The sequence below is a fragment of the Pinus tabuliformis genome, chromosome 8 (genome assembly GCF_031772625.1).
Source record: "Pinus tabuliformis cultivar Carrire ecotype Pingquan chromosome 8, CPIR1, whole genome shotgun sequence".
NCBI lineage: Eukaryota > Viridiplantae > Streptophyta > Pinopsida > Pinales > Pinaceae > Pinus > Pinus tabuliformis.
Window position 1 is genome coordinate 1,638,270,390 of NC_142294.1, and position 24,488 is coordinate 1,638,294,877.

General features: G+C 35.6%; 1 pseudogene; it reads left to right on the plus strand.

Moving 5' to 3' along the window:
• Nucleotides 1-255: 255 nt before the first annotated feature.
• LOC149242422 (peroxidase 56 pseudogene) lies at nucleotides 256-2,279 on the plus strand (annotated as a pseudogene).
• Nucleotides 2,280-24,488: the final 22,209 nt, after the last annotated feature.

Below are 24,488 nucleotides of genomic sequence, written 5' to 3' on the forward strand. Positions count from 1 at the left end.
TATGGCATTTTAAAATGCCTATGGCAGCTTCTCGCCTGCTGTCCTTTGTCTGCCATCATGCATGAATTGCTCCTTACAAAACTTCTTCATTTTTTATGTTCAAGAATAGATCAACTGGGATTTTTCCTAACCGCGCTTGCAATCAGCTATAAATATCGGTCAATTAATCGAATGTTAATCCAGATCTGAGAGAGGCTTTGCTTACATAATTGCTAGGGTTATTTTTGGAAGACGATAATAATTACATCTGAACTGATGAATATGAAGGGTGACAAATGGTTACGAGCAACGCTTGTTGTTATTCTTCTGTTTCTGGTTTTTGTTGGGGGGCAATGTCAAGGAAATGGAGATGGAGGCAGAGGTGGTGAACAGCACGGCAAAGGTGACAACAATGGAGGACAAGAGGGAGGTGATGGCAATAAAGGACTGAAGGAGCAATTTTACACAGATAGCTGTAACGGAACAGATGTGGAAGCCCTAGTATATAAGGTCGTTAAAGGTTACATCGACCAAGATCAGACATTGGCTCCCTCTCTCATGAGATTACAGTTCCATGACTGTTTCGTTCGGGTATAAATATACATAAACAGATTACAGTAATATATGTTATATGGTTATCTTAATCATTTGCTGTAATAAGTTTAATGGTAGGTTTTTGAATTTTGTTAGTCTGTCATTGAGGTTGAAATTTCCAAAAAAATAAAATGAAAAATGAAATAACTATACAAAATATTTAAATAAAGTGGATTTATAAAAAATGTTGCACGTGAAGAAATTGGATCTCTTTCTGGACTTATATTAGATCCGTATTTAAGATAAATCTTGAAGAAATTGGATCCCCTCTGGACTCATGTTAAATCCATATTTAAAATAGATCTATAAACATTTATTATAATTTTAATGAGATTTTTAAATATTTCCAAAATTTACAATCTACTTAAAGATCACCATAAAGCATTAAGAGAATGCTACCGCAGGAAATTTTGTTCCTAAAAATCCAAAGTCCAGAAATTCTATTTTTGAATCCAGAAATTCTATTTTTGAATTCAGTATCTAATAGCTCCCTAATGGCTGAATCTGAATGTGTATTCCATAGCTTGAAAAAGGTCCTTCTTGGACTGTGCGAACAGGACGCAAAGATGGCCTTATATCGAACCAGACCGAAGCATCCATTAATCTACCTTCCCCTTTCTCTCATTTTTCACAGCTCAGAGACCTTTTTAAAACAAAGGGATTCAGTATTCCAGAGATTATCATTCTATCAGGTATCTTTTAATATTGGTGCTGTACAATGTATTGTATTGGAAGATAAATGAGATGGGTATTTTGATTTTGAATTTATTCATCAGTTAAAACAATGATTTTGACTTTATCAAGTTGTTAAGAAAATCAAATATCCTTAAATCTAAGTGCACTTAGGTTAAGTAAATTGGTTGAAATCACTTTTATCTTTCTTTAGAAACATTTCATGAATTTAATTTAATTGAAGAAAGTGTATTACACAGTTATTTTATATTAAAAATTGTATTATGTTAGTTAGACTGTATTTTGGATTAATCATATTATTAAAATTGGGTCAACTTTTAAAACCATCTAATAAATTTATCTTCATAATTTTTGTTTTGGGATAACCACATTACATATCCACCAAATTCATTGCATATCTATCGAATTTTAATGATATAATTAATCTAAAAACTCATTACATATCTACCAAATTTTAATGATATGATTAATCTAAAAAACAATCTAACTATACTATAATATAAAATACTACTATAACACAGAAATTCTATAAAACTTTGTCTATAATAGTCACACAATTGGGCAACTCTGAACAAAATGCAAATTTTGATCGTTTTGTTTGCATCGCAGGAGCTCATACGATTGGAAGGGCTCACTGTGGTTCCTTCTCAATTCGTCTATACAACAACAGTGGCGTAGGAGACACCGATCCTTCGCTGGACCCCGATTATGCCGCCCATCTCAAAACAATCTGCAGTCCTTCTGACAGAAAGACGGAAGTGCCCATGGATCCAGATACCCCGCTAGTTTTCGACAATAACTACTATAATCTGTTGAAGGAAAACAAAGGGTTGTTCAGGTCCGATGCAGCGCTGCTTGTGGGCAACGAGGGCAGAGGCATTGTAAACGAGCTGAGCAAGGGGAAAGACTTTTCGGAACGCTTCGTTAAATCGATGGTCAAGCTGGTCGAGTTGGATGTGCTCACTGGTAGCGATGGAGAAATAAGGAAGAATTGCCATTTCGTCAACAGTTGATCGATCATAACTTCTTTGGCTCTCATAACAATAAGTTCATCGAATTGTACCCACTATAAATTTTCCCTATCCATTTATTTAATGAAGAATAAGGCCATGCATCAACAAGAATCTGGCTTTCATGACAATTCTCGGGATACTCTTCATTTGTATAATTGCGATGTTATAAATAAGTATCGATCCCATCTTAAAAGTAATGTGATTGAAATATTTCTAAAAAATAATAGTCTGTTTTATTTTAATTTATATAGGGACGTAGAGTGGAGGTAGCGCTGGAAAGAAAGTGCCCAAATACAGATGGGTACATTTAAAAGTGTGGTATCTCATTTCATATCATATATATTTAAATATTATATATATATACATATATAATTAGCATAATTACATTAATTAATATATAGATATATATATATATATTAATTCATTCCAGACAGAAATTAAAACATTATTTTACTTTTTAACCTTTTATGAAAAGGAGTTCCCAAAGTACCTTTTACAAAAACAAAATATTCTCATTTAGAATAGGTGGACTTATGTATCTAATTTATTAATATAAAATTTAGAAAAGTTACTAGTTTATTTTAGGTTCATATATATATGATATTTAAAACTAACACAACCACATTAAATGTGGTTGATGTACTATGTAAGCATCAACTTAATATATGCTATATTATAAATTTAATATGCTATATTAATAAATTAATATATCAAATTTGAGATTAATATAGAAAACTCTAAGATTATAAACTCTAACATATTATTATACACATCAAGGATTAATATTATAAACCCAAGGTAATAATATTAAATCAAGAGGATTAAGATTATGAAATCAAGGAATTATAAACCTAATGGATTATTAATATTATAAACCTAAAAAATTAATAAACCCAAGGATTAATAAACCTAAGAAATTAATATTAAAAATCCAAGGGAATAATAATAAACCAAAAGAATTAATATTAAAAACCCATGGGATTATTAATATTACAAACCTAAGAAATCAATAAACCCAAGACATTAATATTGAAAACTCGTGGGATTAATGTTAAAAACCCAAGACATTATTAATATTACAAACCCAAGAATTAATATTCTCAAGGTTTAATATTATTCCCTTGTGTTTATAATATCAATTCTTTAGGTTTATTAATGTAAAGTTTCATATTCCTAGGGTTTAATATTATTCCTTGGGTTTAATAATTTTTTTGTTAAGCTTGGTAGGTCCATCCATTTTCCATTATATATTAGGAAAACTTACACCACACAGATAGACAAGGTGGCCTCAACTTGCCCCGAGGGGAAACCAAGTCTGTTGGCCACCGGTCAGCGTTATACGCCATCCAAAAACAAAATTGCTTCAGTCTTTCTAGCCAAGCTAGATAAGTCTCAATCTCATTTCCAAATACTACATAACTGTAATAACTAGCATATGCAACAGGAAACATAAAAGCTAACCGCATAAACAAAAACTAAGCATTATTACTCTAGTCTTTCTGCTCATCAGAGATAGAGGCTACAGGAGCAAGATCTTCAACATTTTCCCTTGTCATTCCATATAGCTCTAGGATGCAAGGGATGTCGTCGATTTGATCCATCCTCATGTCTTGTTTATGCAACTAAAAGAGGATTTTTTCCATGTCTTTTTTATAACTGGGTAGGCCTTGCACATTGACCGCCATCCCCACAGAGATTTGTTCCCTCACTTTGCCAAGCAGACTTTTCATTAAGAAATACAAGTAAAGGGTGTGTTTGAACTGCGTAATTCGACCTCGGGTATTCCCTAGATCAGGGACGATCGTCCTCTAGTCATTGATCTCTTTGTCTGGTTCACTTTCATGTTTTATCTTGCTTCCTAGTCTTAAATTAGCTTCCGAATTCCTTCATCTGTCTCAACTCGCTATGTCGCTGCTGCCTCTGCTATGAGGTGCTCAATAGGCTTATGATCCCTTCGAGATTCCAACGTGCTCAGCCCCTTGCTTTTCTGTTGGGTCGGGCCTCTCCTACCTCGACCACGCCCTCTTGTTTCTCGAGCCATAATCTGAACAGTGATTCCCTGTGGACAGTCAAACAAAGTTAGGTCTGTCAACCCTTGCACATCATCCCATCGTTGTTGTTCACACAATGCCTCTCTTGCATGCTTTATCATCTACGGGTTAAGGTTGCCCAGAGCCCACATGTGGCCAAGGGAATTGGGTTGTGAACTCATCTCCCAGGGCTCCTCAAAGTGCCCCTCCCCCTTGCCATGGTGCAATTTCCTGTCATCCCACTGCATCTGGAGCCAAGCCCTCAGGCCCATCCGGAGCCTAGCTTGACCCTTTCTTTTATACCCACTTTCATCTCCCTCAGCCAACAACTGCCAACCATGGGTATGCTTTCCCCTCTGTCCCAAATACTACCCAGGGTCCCTAGCTTTTCCCTTGCTACCATGCAAGTGCCCATTTCCCTAGGGTTTTCTCAGCATTCTACTGTCATGGCTAATATCCCAACCCCCTGCCTGCAACTCTTTCTTGCCTCTCCCTTCAACACCCAGCCCCTCAGGAATGGAAAACCTGTTATCCCCAATTCCCACGGTCTGAGCAACTAGGTAAAGGCCTGCGTATCTTCTCGACCCACCATTACCCATGCTTCTGCCCAGCTTCTGGTTCAAATAGGATAAGAAAAAAATGCAGAGCCAGGCCATGGCACTCCCTGTCCTCCCCTAGTTCCTCCCATATAGCACTACTCCCCATTGGGATGGCCTCTTGCCCCTACCTTACCCCCAGAAAAACCCCAACCAGATCATGTAATTGATAGGGGAACCTAACCAGATCATGGAATTGGTGCAGGAGCGAGACTAAATTACATACCAGGAAATCATTTCTTGTCCATAGCCAAGGTGCCTTCGCCCTTCTCCAGTTTTGAGTTGCCTCCCGTCTCCACAGCTACTCTCACTTTCTCGGCACGTCGAATACCTTAACCTCCTCCACCACCCTTCCTTATTCCTCCCTCTGCCACCTTGCCAACCCACTGTCCATGCATTCATTTCAATGGACACCACACCCCCTGCCTTGAGCATGTGGGAGACGGTGGTAGTTATGGTCTTTTTACAGACCATGCCACTTCTGAGCCTATCGCCTCTGACACCCTCCCTCATCTCAATCGGGATATTCCTTGGGTTGAATATTATTCCCTTGGGTTTTTATTATTAATCGTAAAAACTCTACGATTATAAACCCTAATATATTATTATACATATGATAGATTAATATTATAAACCCTAAAATAGAAAAGGTTAATCATGGTTGCTTTTCATATTGAGACAGTCTTTGTCGCAATGCAACATTGGACCATGGTTAACCATGATTGTTCTTATAAACCTAAGTGAATAATAAGCCCAAGGGAATAAAGTTAAAGCCTAGGAATATGAACCCTTAGATTAACAAACCCAAGGGAATAATAAACCCAAAGGAATAATATTAAACCCTAGGAATATGAATCCTTAGGATTAATATTAAAAGCTCAATAGATTATTAATATTACAAACCCAAACATTAATATCCCTGGGGTTTAACATTATTGCCTTGTGTTTATAATATAAATCCATTAAGTTTATTAATCTAAGGGTTCATATTCTTAGGGTTTAATATTATTCCGTTGGGTTTAATATTATTCCCTTGAGTTTATAATCCCTTGGGTTTTCAGTATTAATCCTAAAAAGTCTCTGATTATAAAACCTAATATATTATATACATATGAGGGATTACTATTATAAACCCTAGGATTAATATTATAAACCCTAAAATAAACATGGTTGACCATGATTTATTTTCATATTGAGACAATCATTTTCATAATGCAACGTTGGACCATGGTTGATTTTCATATAAAGACAATCTTTATCACAATGTGATGTTGGACCATGGTTAATTTTTATATTGGGAAATCTTTCTCATAATGCAAGTTGGACCATGGTTGACCATGATTGACCATGATTGATTTTATAAAACATGGTTGACCATGGTTAACCATGATTGACCATGGTTGACCATGATTGTCCATGATTGACCATAGCTGATATTATAAACTCAAGTGAATAATAAACCTAAGGGATTAATACTAAAAACCCAAGGGATTATAAACCTAAGAGAATAATATTAAACCTTATGAATATGAACCCTTAGATTAATAAACCTAAGGGATTGAGTTTATAAACCCAAGGGGATAATAAACCTAAAGGAATAATATTAAACCCTAGGAATATGAACACTTAGATTAATAAACTTAAGGGATTGATATTATAAACCCAAGCGATTAATACTAACACCCTAAGGGATTATGAACCCAACAGAATAATATTAAACCCAAAGGATCAATAATATAAACCCAAGGTATATAAAGATTAAGATAAATATTAAAAACCCTAGAATAAACATGGTTCACCATGGTTGATTTTCATATTAAGACAATCATTGTCATAATGCGACATTGAATGATGGTTAACTATGGTTGACCATGAATGATTTTCATATCAAGACAATCTTTGTCACATTGCGACGTTGGACGATGGTTGATTTTCATGTTGAAACAATCTTTGTCACAATGCAACATTGGACCATGGTTGACCATGATTGATTTTGATAAACTATGGTTGACCATGCTTAACCATGATTGATATTATAAACCCAAGGGAATAATAAACTAAAAAGATTAATACTAAAATCCTAAGGGATTATAAACCCAAGGGAATAATATCAGCTGAAGGTATCTAAACCCTAAGATAACTATTATAAACCCTAAAATAGACATGGTAGACCATGGTTGATTTTTATATTGTGACAATTTCTGTCACAATATGACGTTGGACCATGCTTGACCAAGGTTGAAACCTTAGATGAATAAACCTAAGGGATTGATATTATAATCCAAATGGAATAATAAACCCAAGGTATTAATACTAAAATCACAAGGGATTATAAATGCAAGGGAATAATATTAATCCCAAGGGACTAATATTATAAACTGAAGGTATATAAACCCTAAGATAAATATTATAAAGACTAAAACAAACATGGTTGACCAAGATTTATTTTATAAAATATGGTTAACCATGGTTGGCCATGATTGACCATGATTGACCATGGTTGACTATGATTGATATTATAAACCTAAGGGTATAATAAACCCAAGGGATAAATACTAAAAACCAAAGGGATTATAAACCTAAAGGAAAAATATTAAACCCAATGGAATAATATAAACCCTAAGATAAACATGATAAACCCTTAAATAAACATGGTTGATTGTGGTTGTGCATGGTTGACTTTCATATTGAGACAATCTTTGTCACAGTGTGACATTGGACCATGCTCAACCATGGTTGAATCCTTATATTAATAAAATCTTAGATTGTCACAATACAACATTGGATCATGGTTCACCATGCTTGACCTTGACTAATTTTCATATCGAGACAATATTTGTCACAATGTGACATTGGACCATGGTTGATTTTCATATTGAGACAATCTTTGTCACAATGAAATGTTGGACCATGGTTGACCATGATTTACCATGATTTATTTTTATAAAACATTATTGACCATGGTTGACCATGATTGACCATAATTGATATTATAAACCCAAATGAATAATAAACCCAAGGGATAAACATTGAACATTGGGTGCATACCAAGGAATGGGGAAATGTTGAGCTAAAAAGCGTTGTCTCCCATAACCTTGGTAATGGTCTAAGGACCATATCAGAGTGGTTTGAGTTTTCAATAAGCTCCGGTAGGGTGTTCCTTAGGCAAATGCAACCAGACTTTGTTGCCCACCTGAAACTTGTGTGGCATTCGATGTTGATCATGTCGTTGCTTGTACTTGGCATTTGATTTCTCTAGAGTGTTGTGGACCTGCTAGCGGATGTGTTGAATGTGCTCCATGAAGTTGTTTGCTTTGTCAGCTTTAGACACGACATGAGTTGAATCTACCTGAGTAGCTACAAATGGTATGGCCACATCAATTGAACATAGTGGCTCAAATCCTAAGCCCACCTAAAAAGGGTTGTGGCCAGTCGAGCTACGGAGAGCCTGTTTATAGCTGTGCTGGACATAGGGGAGGCTCTCATACCATGTGTGTGGATGATTTGAGTTATAGAGACGCATAATGTGTATGATCATCTTGTTGATGATCTTTATTTGACCATCAATTTGGGGATGGAAAGTTGTGGACTAAGTGAGCTTGGTGTCCAGCATCGACCAAAGGCTGGATCAAAATGTACTGAGGAACCCATTGTCGTGATCTAAGATGATAGAATATGGGATCCCAAAGTGTACCCAAACTCGTTCAAAGAAGAGTTTAATATTGGCTTCCGTTGTGATATTCTTCTTGCAGACTACCATAATGGGCATCTTCGAGAATCTATCGATGACCACAAAAACACAGTCATTACCATGCTTAGTAGAAGGAAGGCCCGGCATGTAATCCATGGAGATGGATTCCCAAGGTCGACTAGGTGTAGGCAGTGGATTATAGAGGCCTTGCTTCATGATGATTGGTTTGGCAATGACATAGGTAATGTAGCATCTGATGTAATTCCTAACGTCCCATCAAAGATTCAGCCAATAGAAATACTTTTGCAGTACTGCCACTATTTTCTCGACCACGAAATGCCCAACGACCTGACTGTAGTGCACTTCCAAAATCATCTTGGCACACTCACTTGAAGGAACAAAAAGGTGTCCCAGGTGGCATAACAGTACATTATGGAGGTGAAAATCTGGAACTTGCTGACCCTCCAAGAGCGTCGGGTATGTGTGGCTGAATTCTTGGTTGCTTTTGTAGAGAAGTGGCCCATCAAAAGTCTCATTCCCACAAGAGTTGAGCACAGTGGTTAACGCCATGATTGGTGGTTGGCTGAGGCAGTCTGCAACATTATTTGTTCTTCCCTTCTTGTACTTGATATTCAAATGGAATTGTTGTAGGTATGTGGACCACTTATGATGGAGATCATTCTGCAACTTCCCTTGTGTCTGTATGAACTGCAAGGGTCGATGGTCTATGTGCATGACTATTTCGTTCCCCAAAATGTAATGCTTCCATTGTCGGCAGACCTACACAATGGAATACATATCTTTGTCATAAGTGGGAAACTTCCAAACTGTGTCTGAAAGTGTCTCACTGCGATATGCCACTCTATGCCCCTATTGAGTAAGGACTACCCCAATAGCATAGTCAGAGGCATCTATCTCGATCTTAAATGGTTGTTGCAAGTTTGGTAATGTGAGCAGTAGTGTAGAGATGAGGCAATGTTTCAACTCCACGAATGCCTTCTATTGAGATTCAATCCAAAAGAATTTTGCTTTCTCTCCTCCCTTGGTGACTCGACTCAAGGGCCAAATGATATGAGAGAACCCCAAAACAAACTTGCAGTAGAAATTAGTAAGATCCACAAAGTTGTGGAGCTCTAGGGCTGACCAATCCCGAATGACTTGGATCTTGGTTGGATCCACATGCACCCCCTGTTCATTAATAATGTATCCTAGATATTTAATCTGGGTCATTCCAAAAGTGAATTTATCCAAATTGGCACACAGCTTGTGTTGTCGCAGTGTTTGGAGAACCTGTTGGATGTGGTGGAAGTGCTCTTCCCAACTCTGGCTAAAGATCAGGATGTCATCCAAGTATACCACTACAAATGAGTTGGTGAATGGTAGTAAGATGTCATCCATCAGCCTCATGAAGGTTGCAGGAGCATTCATTAACCCGAAAGGCATAACCAACCATTCGAAAAGTCCCTCCTTCACCTTGAAGATAATGTTCCACACATTGAAGGGTTCAATTGTACCTGGTGATATCTGGACTTCATGTCGATCTTACTGAAATATTTCTCCACCTTGAGTTGGTCTCGAAGTTCATCAATCTGTGGGATCGGGCAACTATTCGGGATAGTGATCTTGTTCAATTCCCTATAGTCAATACAGAGTCTCCAAGTCCCATCCTTCTTCTGTACCAACACGATCGAGGTCCCAAATTGCGAGGAACTCGGTTAGATGTGACCTTTCTACAACAACTCCTAAATCTGCTTCTTGATTTCATTGTTCTCTAGAACATAGCACTGATAGATTGGTCCATTGGGAAAATTCACACCTAGGGTCAAATCGATGGAGTGCTTGACCAGACAGTGCAGAGGCACCCCTGCAGGGGAGGTGAAGATGTCCTTGTACTCCTCCATGACCTTGTAAATCTATTATTTTTGTGTGGAGGGGCCCTGTCTCGAGGTCGTGGCCACTATCTTCTTCTTTCCCTGAGGGCGTATCATCAGGAAAATGAATTTCATGGTTTTGGAAATGAGCTTACTACATTATTTTGTAGTAACTGAAGAGATGGCAGTACGTGGTGCTACCTCTGGTATCCTCTATGACTTATTTACCAAGGTAACAATAACAGCGTGAGGCCTCGACTCATACACAACATGTCACTTCCAAAAGTATTGTTGGCCTAATAATACATCACAAACATCAAGAGGAGCAATGTCACATAATACCTCATCCGTGAAGGGCTTGATGTTGTATGGAAGGTGGCACTGCTAGATAACGTGAAGATCTATCCTTGGTGAAGCCACCTAATGGTGTATGGTTGTGGGTTTGTTGTGGTCAAGAGGCCCAGCCGCTTCACAACCTCTGCTAAAATGAGGTTATTTTAGCTCCCAATGTCAACAATGAACTATAGCGGGGAACCGTTTACCCACATCTCAGAGTGGAAGAGGTGCTCTTCCTCCTTTGCATCTTCGGGTTCCTCCTTCTAGATATTCATGGTGGTAATGATGGTGTTAGGCTCCGCATCGATAATCTGCTTCCCTTTGTCATTCCCCTTATTAGGTTCTGACTCAAGTTCATAACATGCATCTAATTCAGAAGCCTTCAGATTAGCCACCAGTGACTGCTTGGCCCGATACTCACTTGTGTTGTGAGTGGAGCTCTTATGGAACTCACACCACTTTCCTGTGTCCTTCTTTAGCTTCGTTGTGTTGTTATTTGCTTGCGGCTTTGGTGGGTTGTCCTAGGCCGGCCCGCCTTGGCTTTGTCCTTTGTTATATGGTTTGGGGGCACCTTTCCCTTGCTTCAGATTCGCAGATCCAAAGCCTCATTTTTTCTGTTTAAGCTTCTGCACAATCATGACAGCATATCAGTGTGTCATGCCAAGCGGGGATATGTCCAAGAACTCCATCACATCCTAGATATACCTGTGTATGTAGTCGCGGTACTTGAGTACCAAATTTTTCTCAGAATCCTTGATACCCAACTTCGTGTGAAGGGTATGAAAAACATTGGTAAACTCTGACATGTCTTGGTCCCTTCCCTTCCACAGCATGGTCCACTTTATGTATTTATCCTCATAGCTCCCGATAGGGTACTAGTGCTCCTTGATGATGTACCTGAACAAATTCCAAGTGGGTGTGGCTGAAAACAGTGAGGGCATACTTTCATCCTTCTGCTCACAGTAGGTTTCCCACCAGTCCGTGATGTGGAGGGTGGCTTTGAGAAGAGAAAAAGTAAGATTTTCCTGGCTAGAAAAAGCATGAATAGAAAAATATCCTTCTAGCAAATTTAACCATTTATCTACGGTGTTTGCATCTATTTGGCCGTCAAATATGGGAATTTCAAAGTTTACTTGTACCTTAAGAGGAGTGGCACCTCCAGAGTGGCTTTTGGATGTGGATGCACCACTGGTGGGAAACCGTTGAGGGATATTGACAAAGTCATCCATCATCACGTTCATTTGTTTCTCGAGGACCTCCTCAAGAAATATTTTGATAGGATCTCCTACTCCATCATCTTTTGTTTCTACCCCCATGGGTAGTCATCAGGATTTGGGAGGATGATCTTGCAAAGGTTCAATGAGATCAAGCCCTAACTCCTTATACCTCGACCTCATTGGGGACATGCAAAGAAGGTTTGAGAAAGAGCAGACTTCTCTGATACCACTAATCTGAATTTAAATAAGAACACAACAAATTAGAGATATAGCCATAAACACATAGATGCGGAAAAAATAAAACTTCATTTCATTAATATCACGGGACTGAAATATGCTTACATACAGAATGGAAATAAACTAGCTTGGACAATGGTAACTTATCTCTGAAGAGAGATGTGCTGGCTACATGCCTCTGAATTGTGTTACAATGACGCTCAAAGTCCTATTTATTATTGATAAACAATGGAAAACCCTAAACATCCAAAACCTAACCCTAGGAAATGAAGTGCCAAACTATGGGATCCGTTTGGGTAAATTGGTACATCAACTTTTCGGGGTCGTAGCTTTTGCATATGATCTCTGTTTGATGCGCACAATACCTTGTTAGAAATATCTAGTGAGGAATACAACTTTCGAGTGGGAAAATTTGGTCCATGCCTTATGTTGGCCCAGATTTTTCCGAAAAGCTTCGTTTAGGGCCTTAAAACGGCTCCGAAATTTAGGACCGAAAAAACTGCCAAAAATAGTAAATTGTGCTACAAATAAGGAAACTGAAAAAACTAAAAGAAAAAATGGTGGGGGTCCAAGTGGAATAGGCGAGTGGCCACCAATATCCACTTGGATCATAAACCCAAGGGAATAATAAACCCAAGAGAATAATATTAAACCCTAGTAATATGTTAAACCCTAGGAATATGAACACTTAGATTAATAAACTTAAGGGATTGATATTATAAAACCAAGGGATTAATACTAAAACCCCAAGGGATTACGAACCCAACATAATAATATTAAACCCAAGGGATTAATATTATAAACCCAAGATATATAAACCCTAAATTAACATGGTTGGCCATGTTTGATTTTCATATTGAGACAATCCTTGTCATAATGCGACAATGGACCATGGTTGACCATGAATGATTTTCATATCGAGACAAACTTTGTCACAATGAGACGTTGGACCATGGTCCTCCATGGTTTATTTTCATATTGAAACAATCTTTGTGACAATGCGACCTTGGACCATGGTTGACCATGATTGATATTACAAATCCAAGGGAATAATAAACCCAAGTTATTAATACTAAAAACCAAAGGGATTATAAACCCAAGGGAATAATATAAACTGAAGGTATATAAATGCAAAGATAAATATTATAAAACTAAAATAAACATGGTAAACCATGGTTTCCATAGTTGATTTTCATATTGAGACAATTTTTGTTACATTGTGACATTAGACCATACTCGACCATGGTTGAACCCTTAGATTAATAAACCCAAGGGATTGATATTATAAACCCAAGGGATTAATACTATAACTCCAAGGAATTAATATTAAATCCAAGGGACTAATATTATAAACCCGAAGATAAATATTCTAAACACTAAAATAAACATGGTTGACCATGATTGATTTTATAAAATATGGTTGACCATGATTGACCATGATTGATATTATGAACCCAAGGGAATAATACATCCAAGGGATAAATATTAAAAACCCAAGGGATTATAAACCCAAGGAAAAAAAATATTAAACCCAAGAGAATAATATAAACCCTTATATAAACACGGTTGAGCATAGTTAACCATGGTTGATTTTCATATTGAGACAATCTTTGTCACAATGTGACGTTGGACCATGCTCAACCATGGTTGAACCCTTAGATTAATAAACCCTTAGATTGTCACAATCAATGTTGGACCATGGTTGACCATGGTTGATTTTCATATTGAGATAATATTTGTCACAATGTGACGTTGGACCATGGTTGACCATGATTGGTATTATAAACCAGGATGAATAATAAACCCAAGGGATTAATAAGAAAACCCCAAGAGATTATAGACCCAGGGGAATAATATTAAACCCCAAGAATATGAACCCTTAGATTAGTAAACCCAAGGGATTGATTTTATAAACCTAAGGGAATAATAAACCCAAGGGAACAATATTAAAACCTAGGAATATGAACCCTTAGATTAATAAACCCAAGAGATTAATACTGAAAACCCAAGAGATTATGAATCCAATGGAATAATATTAAACCCAAGGGATTAATACTGAAACCCCAAGGGATTATGAACCCAATGCAATAATATTAAACCCAAGGGATTAATATTATAAACCCAAGGTATATAAACCCTAAGATAAATATTATAAACCCTAAAATAAATATGGTTGATCATGGTTGTTTTTCATATTGAGACAATCGTTGTCACAATGTGATGTTGGACCATGGTCAACCATGAATGATTTTCATATCGAGACAATTTTTGTCACAATGCAACATTGGAAAATGGTTGAGCATGGTTGATTTTCATATTGAAACAATCTTTGTCACAATGTGACATTGGACCATTGTTGACCATCGGTGACCATGATTGGTTTTGATAAACCATGGTTAACAATGATTGACCATGACTGACCATGACTAACCATGATTGATATTATAAACCGAAGGGAATAATATAAACCCTTAAATCAACATGGTAAACCATGGTTGACAATCATTGATTTTCATATTGAGACAATTTTTGTCACAATGTGGCATTGGATTATGCTCGACCATGCTTGAACCCTTAGATTAATAATTCCAAGGGATTGATATTATAAAACCAAGGGAATAATAAACCTAAGGGATTAATACTAAAACCTCAAGGGATTAAGAGCCCAAGGGAATAATATTAAACCCAAGGGACTAATATTATACACCCAAGGTATATAAACCCTAAGATAAATATTATAAACACTAAAATAAACATGGTTGACCGTGATTGATTTTATAAAAAAGGGTTGACCATGATTGGCCATCGTTGACCATGATTGACCATGGTTGACTATGGTTGACCATGATTGACCATAGTTGACCATTATTGATATTATAAACCCAAGGGAATAATAAACCCAATGGATAAATACTAAAAACCCAAGGGATTATAAACATAAGGGAATAATATAAACCCTAAGATAAATACTATAAACCTTTAAATAAACACGATTGACCATGGTTGATTTTCATATTGAGATAATCTTTGTCACAATGCGATGTTTGACCATGGTTGAACCCTTAGATTGTCATAATGCAACATTGGACCATGGTTGACCATGATTAATTTTCATATCAATGCAATCTTTGTCACAACAGAACATTGGACCATGGTTGATTTTCATATTGAGACAATCTTTGTCATAATGCAACATTAGACCATGGTTGACCATGATTGACCATGATTGTCCATGGTTGACCATGATTGATATTATAAACCCTAGTGAATAATAAACTTGAGGGATTAATACTAAAAATCCAAGGGATTATAAACCCAAGACATTAATATCATAAACTCAAGGTATATAAACCCTAAGATAAATATTATTGTAGAAATTCCCACTGTAGATCGCCTGATAATGAAATATACTAAAGCAAAATATTAGATCTACTTCTACAAACAAACTTTGCGGAAGCTTAATCAATTTGAACTAGATCAATCAGAACACATATAACAGAGAAGAAGAAATCATACACATGAAACATAGAAGAATACTCTGGGGAAAGCCTCAACTAAAAGGCTCGATCTCTGTATTATCATACAAGTGGAAATATGTTCGGATTACACAAAGCTTCAGCTCACAAGCTATCCAGCTCTCAGTACAATCCCTCTGATGCTTATAGACAGTGAAAGGCTTCTCACAAACCTTCTCCTCTACCCTCCAAGCCTCCTATTCCATTGCACAATTTTTCCAAGGGTCCAGTGCTTCCACTTGTATGAATTCCCCCCTCACACTGCTCACTTGGCTTAGTAGTAACTGTGCAATCCTGAAGGAGATAATTCCTTCTGCATGGATGAGTTTCCTATATAGGAAAAATCCTCCAACTGATAGTACATTGTCCCTTCCTCTAGTCTCAATTGGGTCTCTGACTGAACAGACATGCATGAGTTATTTATGAGAGAATATTCAGTTATCTTGAGAGTGGCAGTTACATGCATGCAAGCATTAACTAACTGAACTCACAATTAATTTCACAAACTGTTGGAACTAATCTAACTGGACTTAACTCAGTTAACTGATCTAACTAATTACAACTCAAAGTACAACTCATCCTGATCTCCTTAATCAAGGGATAACTTCCTCAATCAAAGGGATAACTGTTGCATGTCTTCACGTAGACTTCATGTTTGATTTTCTCCAACTAATTAACTCAAGATGAATTAATTAATTATTTTACAAACAGTTGCTAAGATCAAATTCGAATTTTACTTTTCAATTTTGGTTCAAGGACTAACTAAAATTGGAATCCATCCCGAAATGATATTTATAGCAATGCTATTTTTAGCACTTCCATTTATCATTCCTTGTTGCTATGTCCAACACTGGTACCTGAACTGCTATTTTTAGCAATGCTATTTTTAGCATTTCTTGTTGCCATTTTCAACACTCCCTCTCAACAAGAAAGGCATTCAACAAGAAGATGATCTTGAACCTTTGGAATGTTCTGCATGCAACACTTCTCCCAAGTGTTATTGCTCTAGTAACTCTAGAAACAAAAAATCTCACAACTAACCTCCCTGTTGGGCTAGAAACACCCTCTGATGTTGAAGCTTCCTCTGCCGCTGACAAGTTCTCCCTCTGTGACCTCTGAGCTGCTGCAACACTCCATGCATCTCACACCATTACACACCTCTCTGTGTCATCCTCAACTGGTGCAACACTCTTGTGCCTCTCGCATTATTGCAGCCTGCTATCTATGCACTGTCTATGGATTCCTGCACTATATCTCTCTCTGCGACTCCATCCACATCTGTATCTACCCACTCAGTTAGTCCTACTACTCGTAATCAGGCTCCCATAGCAAGGTCTAATCAAAGAGGTTGGGTACCTCAATGATCCTGCCCCTATTCCAGCCTTCTTGGGACTGTCACTCCACATCGCCCCACCTCCGACCTGGAGGTATGGACGCATGTGATCCCTCTGCCTACTTGGCTTGAAATTTCCCCCTACTAGAGGTCTCTTCATGATTGGATGCCTCCACTCAATCTCCTCTTGGCTTCTCCAGTTGTGGCTGCTCCACAACGTCTTGAAGCTGCTTCACCAATTATGGCTCCTCCACAATTGTCTGAGACTTCTATTGGCACTGCATGTTGAGAGATAATGTACTCTCCCTCTCAACCACCAAGTCTCCATCAGTTGCCTTGCTCCTCAAGGCTTTGCATGCATCTTGAACCTCAAGAGCATACAGGTTCTTGACTCGTGAACTGATCTACTTCACCTGTCTAGTGGTGATGTGTCAAAGGAAAACCTTTCCCTTACTAAAGACTACATCATAGCCTTTGTCTTCCAACATTGCGATTGACACCAAATTTTCCACAGTCTTGGTACATACTTGACATCGGTCAAGGTAATGCGAGCTCCATGCTCCCTCTAAAAAACAATCATGCCTACTCCTGAGACACTATACTTTTCATCATTACCCATCGCTATGAGTATCTGGAGATCTTTCTCCTCCAAGGTATTGAACAAACTCTTGTCATCGATCATGTGGAAATAAGCTCCACTGTCAAGAAACCAACCACATCCCACCATGGATGAAACCATGCATGCGAAGAGGGTGAAATCCAACTCGAACTGTGAGGCCAATGCCTCACCTTCAGATCCTTCCTTGGATCCCATCTTGGATTTCTTCAGTGGACAATTTGTAGCAAAATGGCCCACCTCATGACAATGAAAGCATCACCCTTTTGATTTGCCAAACCTCTTCCCACCATGGGAAGAACTCAATTTGGGATGAGAATCCTTCTCCTTCCCTTTCTTCGCCTTACTAGCTAAGGCACGATTTTCTTCATCCTCCTTGGATGAAGAACCATCTATGGTGCTTCTTCTTATCTCCTCCTGCATCAGATCCGACCAAAGTCATTTGAAATCTGGTAATTTTTCTCTTCCATTTACCGAGTCTTGGTAGCTATGCCAGCTCTTAGGAAGACCGAGGAGTGCAAGACTCACCATGTCATCATCAGCTGTCATGATCCCCACACTTCCAAGCCCATCCCTGTAGGTGGTGAGCTTGTTCAGATATGTAGAGATCGTGTCTCCCTTTTCACACTTGATTTTCCGAAGCTTGTCTTTCAGCGCCAGCTTCCTCTGATCGATGTTGTTCTGATATAGATCTATCAATGTTTTCCACATCGAAAATGGTGTCTCCTTCCCATGGAGACTTGAGACTATGTGGTTGATTTTCATATTGAGACAATCTTTGTCACAATGCGACATTGGACCATGGTAGAGCATGGTTGACCACGAATGATTTTCATATCAAGACAATCTTTGTCACAATGTGACATTGGAGCATGATAGGCCATGAATGATTTTCCTATCAAGACAATCTTTTGCACAATGCGACGTTGGGCCATCGTTGATGATGGTTGATTTTGATAAACAATCTTTGTCACAATGCGACGTTGGACCACTATTGACCATGCTTATTTTTTATAAACCATGATTTATATATTAATCAAAAGGTTTATAGTATTAACCCTAGAATTTATTAGTCACTTGAGGGTTGATAATATCAATCCCTTAGATTTATTAATCTAAGGGCTCATATTGCCTAGGTTTAATATTATTCATAGGGTTCATAATATTAATCCTAAGATTTAATCCCTTGGGTTTTTAATGTTAATTCCTTGGGTTTTCATTATTAATCTCTTGGAATATTAATAATAATCCCTTAGGTTTTCATTATTAATCCTTGGGATCTTAATAATAATCCCTTGGGTTTAATATTATTCCTAGGGTTTAATGTTATTCCCTTAGGTTTTTAATATTAATCTCTTGGGTTTATAAAATTAATCCCAAGGTTTATAAAATTAATCTTAGGGTTTGATGTTTATTTTAGGGTTTATTGCTAGTGCTATAACAATCCCTTTGGTTTATTGCTAGTGCTTGATTGTTGAATATAAAAAATAGTTATGTTTTTTTTTCTAATTATAATATTAATGAAATGGTCGAATAAAAGAGAGAGAAGTAATTTTCCCATTTAAAGAATTATTTTTAATAAGATTTATTAAATTAATTAAAGTGGTATTTTTAAAATAGAATTTCTTGATTTAGATTTTTTAGAATTATATATATATATATAAAATTTTAGAATTGAAAATAAAATTAATTTAATTTAAAAGAAAATAATAATAATAAAATATATATTTTAACAATTATAAATAAATAAGCCCCAAGGGATAGCTTAGTTGGTTGAGTTCCTGTTGCTAAGTACCTCACCTATTGGGAGATCATGGGGTCAAAACTCCTTGAAACCCTTGGGGTTAGGCCTTGTTAGTTTGGTTGGGTGGTAGATCCCTTCAAGTTGATATACTTGGATTTTCTTTTGGTTGTAGCGGTCACTCAGTATCAATGAACCACCCAAAAAAAATAATTATAATTAAAAATATATATATGAAGTTCTAACAAATATTATAGTCGTATTTTCTAAAATAAAAGGGCATTTTTAATATTATATTTCAAAAGCAATTTACAAATATTTATTGAAGAGATATATTACAAAGATAAATTAGTTTTATAATCGTGTACAAAGATATATTTTTATTAATTCCTTGGATTTATTGATGGTCATCTTGATTGTTGAATATGAGAATTAGTTATATTTTTTTTATTTTATTTTAAATTATAATATTAATGAAATAGTGCAACAAAAAAGAGATAAGTATTTTTTCCAATTAAATTATTATGTTTAATAAGATCAATTAAATTAATTAAGCCCCCCTGATAGGGGTGAACGATCAATAGTCCAAATGGCCTCGGGGCGTCCCCCATATAGCACGTGGCAAACATGTTTTTTTCCTTAATGGTTATTAAATGGCATGATGTTTGATGTTGCTCAAGAGAATGTGGAATGTTGTTGTGAGATGGGAGATGAATAGAAGATGTAGGGTCACAAGTTTCAACAGTGGTTGCCAAGAGGGCTCGCTCAGGGAGTCGAACGGGCGACAAAGAATAGTGGAGGGTGTGAATGTTGGAGCTTTTGCACCAGTCGGATCTCAGGTGTTTTTCTGGGATCCAGGAGCTCGATTTTTTTCCTAGGAGATCTCCTTCCTTGGCTAGGCTTTGTAGACACCAGCAGTGCTGGCCCCTATCTTGTGTTTCGTTCATTGGCATTCAGGTATTCTATAATTTATGGTTGTGTATTTGTCATAGGTCCTTTTTTGTTGTGGTGTTAGGACCCTGGTTTCTATCATGGGTAATTTCGTGCTTGGGTTATTCGGCTCTCTTGTTGTAGTCAGACCTCTGGGGCATTTATGTTGTATAGTTGTTCTATCTCCTCTCCAGGTTGTGGTGGTGGTTGTGTTACCAGTAGTTTCTGGGTGGGAAAGTCTCTCTATCTTTTGGGTCCTTCTCCTTTCTGTTGTTAACTCTTCAGAGGTGCTCTCAGTCCAACCTTGCTTTGGAATTGGTTCATAGTGTTTATTGTTTTAGTGCTCAAGACAAGTCTAGTTGGAGCCCAATTGGTCATAAAGTGTTGTCTTTTTGGGAGTATTGGTTGGGGTGGGGAAGCATTTCAAAATTTCCAGGCTTTCTCACTACTTGGAAGCTTTGCCTAGGGTTGGCCAAGAATTCTACCACCCCTGAGCTAAGTAGGGTCTGCCGAGCACTGGGATCTATCTTTATTACTTCTAGCTTAGTCATTCGGTGTTTGTTCTGGGCTCTTGTGGTGGGTTTATCGAGGGTGTTGGTGACCAAATTGTGATCCAGATCTGGGTTATTCATTTGTATGTAGGTATGCCCTAGCAAAGGCGACGATCCCATAGAGGTGACAACCAACTTGGGAAGGTTGTGGCTTGAGAAGATAGAGACAATTCATCTGGAGTATATTCAACGAGCATGGAGAGAGAGGGCGAAGTAACCCAGGACTAGGGCTACCCCTCGTGACATGTGGACCTGTTGGTCACCTTGGAATCACTAACTAAGCAGCTGAGGGGCATCCATACAAACATGGATATCTGCGGGGAGCATAGATATGAGGACAGGAACAAGTTAATGGCATATATAAATGATATCTAGTATAGTCAGAAAAAATATTCTACAGCACCTAGCCAACTTACACGGGAGCCAATGAGGGACTAATGACCGCATGCATGAGCTAGAGGCCATAGTAGAACACATATATTTCCACATGCAGAAGCGTCTCGACCTACTGGTAGATCCTCCTATGTGCCCTCCTCAACCACCACCCTAATATGCCATCGATAGGATGTCTTCTAATTTTGTCTCTCTTTTGGCATGTATAGTTATCTAGCTCCTTAGAAATAAAGATCATTGGAAAAATATTTTGCATACTCTAACTCTCCTAGCTAACAAATATGGTCGCAATGACATTGTGAGAGGTATTGAGGTTCATTTTGTATTTTGTATTTTCAAGCTAATATAATAGAAGTTATTTGGCCCAAATATATATATATATATATATATATATATATATATATATATATATATATATATATATATATATAAGGCAATATTTTTTAAATTGAATGACTTCAATTAGTTTTTTTTTTTTTTTTTTTCTAAAATTATATTTATAAAATTTTGAAATTGAAAAATAAAATTAATTTGTTTTAAAAGAAAATAATAATAAATATATTTTTTAATAACTATAAATAAATACAAAAATAGTTTAGTGTTTTAGAAATATTTTTTTAATATTATATTTAAAAACAATTTACAAATATTTATGGAAGAGATTTATTATAAAGAAAATTTAATTTTATAATTGTATATGAAGATATACGTTTATTAATTTCTTGGATTTATTAATTTCCTGGATTTATTGATGGGCATATTGATTGTTGAATATAAGAATTAATTATATATATATATATATATATATATATATATATATATATATATAATTTTAAATTATAATATTTATGAAATAGTCTAATAAGAAAGAGATAAGTAAAATTTTCAATTAAAGTATTATGTTTAATAATATTAATTAAATTAATTAAAATAGTATTTTTTAAATTAAATAGCTTCATTTAGTTTGTTTCCTAAAATTATATTTATAAAATTTTGAAATTGGAAAATAAAATAAATATATTTTAAAGGAAAATGATAATAAATAAATATAGAAATAGTTTTGTATTTTTTAAATTAAAGGAATTTTTGTCTTAGACAGAACATATTCCACTTACATGAAATCTTGCTAATATATTTAAAAAGAAAATAAAAATCGACAAAGCCACATCCACAATCCCTTGGAATAATAAAGTTAAAATTATTCTAAAATCACTTTTTACTAATAACCCATCACTTTTACTATACTAATAACTGAGAACATGAAATAACTCTCTACCAAAATAAATTGAAATGAAATACTAATGGAGAATATAAAATAAATAATACTAGTAAAATAATTAAAATGAAAATATTTACATATATATTCATATACACATTTTACATTATATTTCGTATAATAAAAATTTCAATGGACTTATTCGTGAGCCTTGTTATCGACCATGAAACAGAATCCAGGTAGCTTATATTTTTGATATACAGTAAAAAGGAAGCCAATCGGTGGAGGTGTCTGAAATTCAATGTGGCCACACATAGTCTAAGGTTAAGGTCTTGGGAGAAAAGTGGGCAGAATATTAAGATGTTCTCTAAGGCCCCTTATCCTTTTTCTTTTTATTCTTCCTATTAAAATTCCTTATCCTCTCTCGATTCCTTATCCTCTCTCGATTTTAACATATCCTAGTGCAATCCACTCTTTCTTCTATTTTTTTTCCCTTTACCTCTCTCCATTATTAATAATAATTTTCTAAAAAAAACTTATAATTTTAATTGATTATTATTCTCTCCAAAACTTTTAATTTTAATTATACTTTCACTCAATTTAGTTTTTATAATTTTTTTAATTTAACAACTTTAATAAATTTATGATCGTGTCATATTATTCTTTTATACTAAAAGTTAACAACTTTAATGATTCATGTTGTGAACCTTTTTATTCAAAACATTTGAATATACAAATTGTTTGAATATATAAATTGGAAAGGCATTGATCTTAAACTTTAAACTTCATAGCCGTACAAATTATTATTTTTCCTATATGCTTATTTTAAATAAGAGTTTTAATTATAATTATAATAAGCACAATTATATAAATTGAATGGTGGTAAAAGTTGAGATACATCAAATTATTTATTTTATAATATATTTTACATTGTTAAGATTTAAAAAATTATAAAAGTAATTTTTTTTAAAATATTTTTCTTTTCTTATGTAGTTCAAACAGATTCACACATAACTCATAATATATCTCATATTGTCAAGATTTTAAAAAATTATAAAATTAATTAAATTATATTTTTTTTTCTTTGTGGTTTATAATAGACCCACTTGTGACCTAACCTTTCGAGGATCAAAATAATTGAACGCATGACCTTTCAATAGCAAAAGTGACTCATGACCTTTCAATAGAAAAATTGAGGTAACTCTCATAGCTTTCATATATATATAACAATTTTTAACCATGGAGATTCTTAATCTATAAAAAGATTTTGTTACAATACTATGGGCTATTACCATGACTTAATAATACAACATGCCTAAAAAATCCATAATTCATATTCATATGATACATGTTCATATGACACTTTTTTGAAATAATCAATTTAAAACTAATAAAAATTAATCAGTTTTTTTTTCAATTCAATTTTTTATATTGTAATTTAACTTTTTTAATTAATAGAATTACAAACAATGTTTTCTAAGAAAAAATCATAATATCCATATCACGTTAAAATAAATTTAAATAATATTTATTCATATTTGTAATCAACATAGATCCATCTTAAATATGGATCTACAAGTACTAAGATGGATCAAATCTCTCAAGATGAAAATTTTTTTAGTGAAAAACTCGAGGAAATGTTTGCATCTCAATAGATTTGATTCCTCTTGGCCCCTTGGTAGATATGCAGTTAAGTTAGATCTATGCATCTCCGTGTTTAAAAAAAGATTTTCATCTTGAGAGTTTTGATTCATCTTAGTGCTTAGTAGATCCATATTTAAGATGGATCTATATTGGTTATATGAGAAAAATGAGAATAACTATTTTTGAGTTAAATCCCAATCTTTGATTTGTGGCTACTACCAATAATATTTTAGAGGAGTGTGTGTGGTTAAATCCCTACCATCCACCCAATAATTATAAATAATTAACTTAA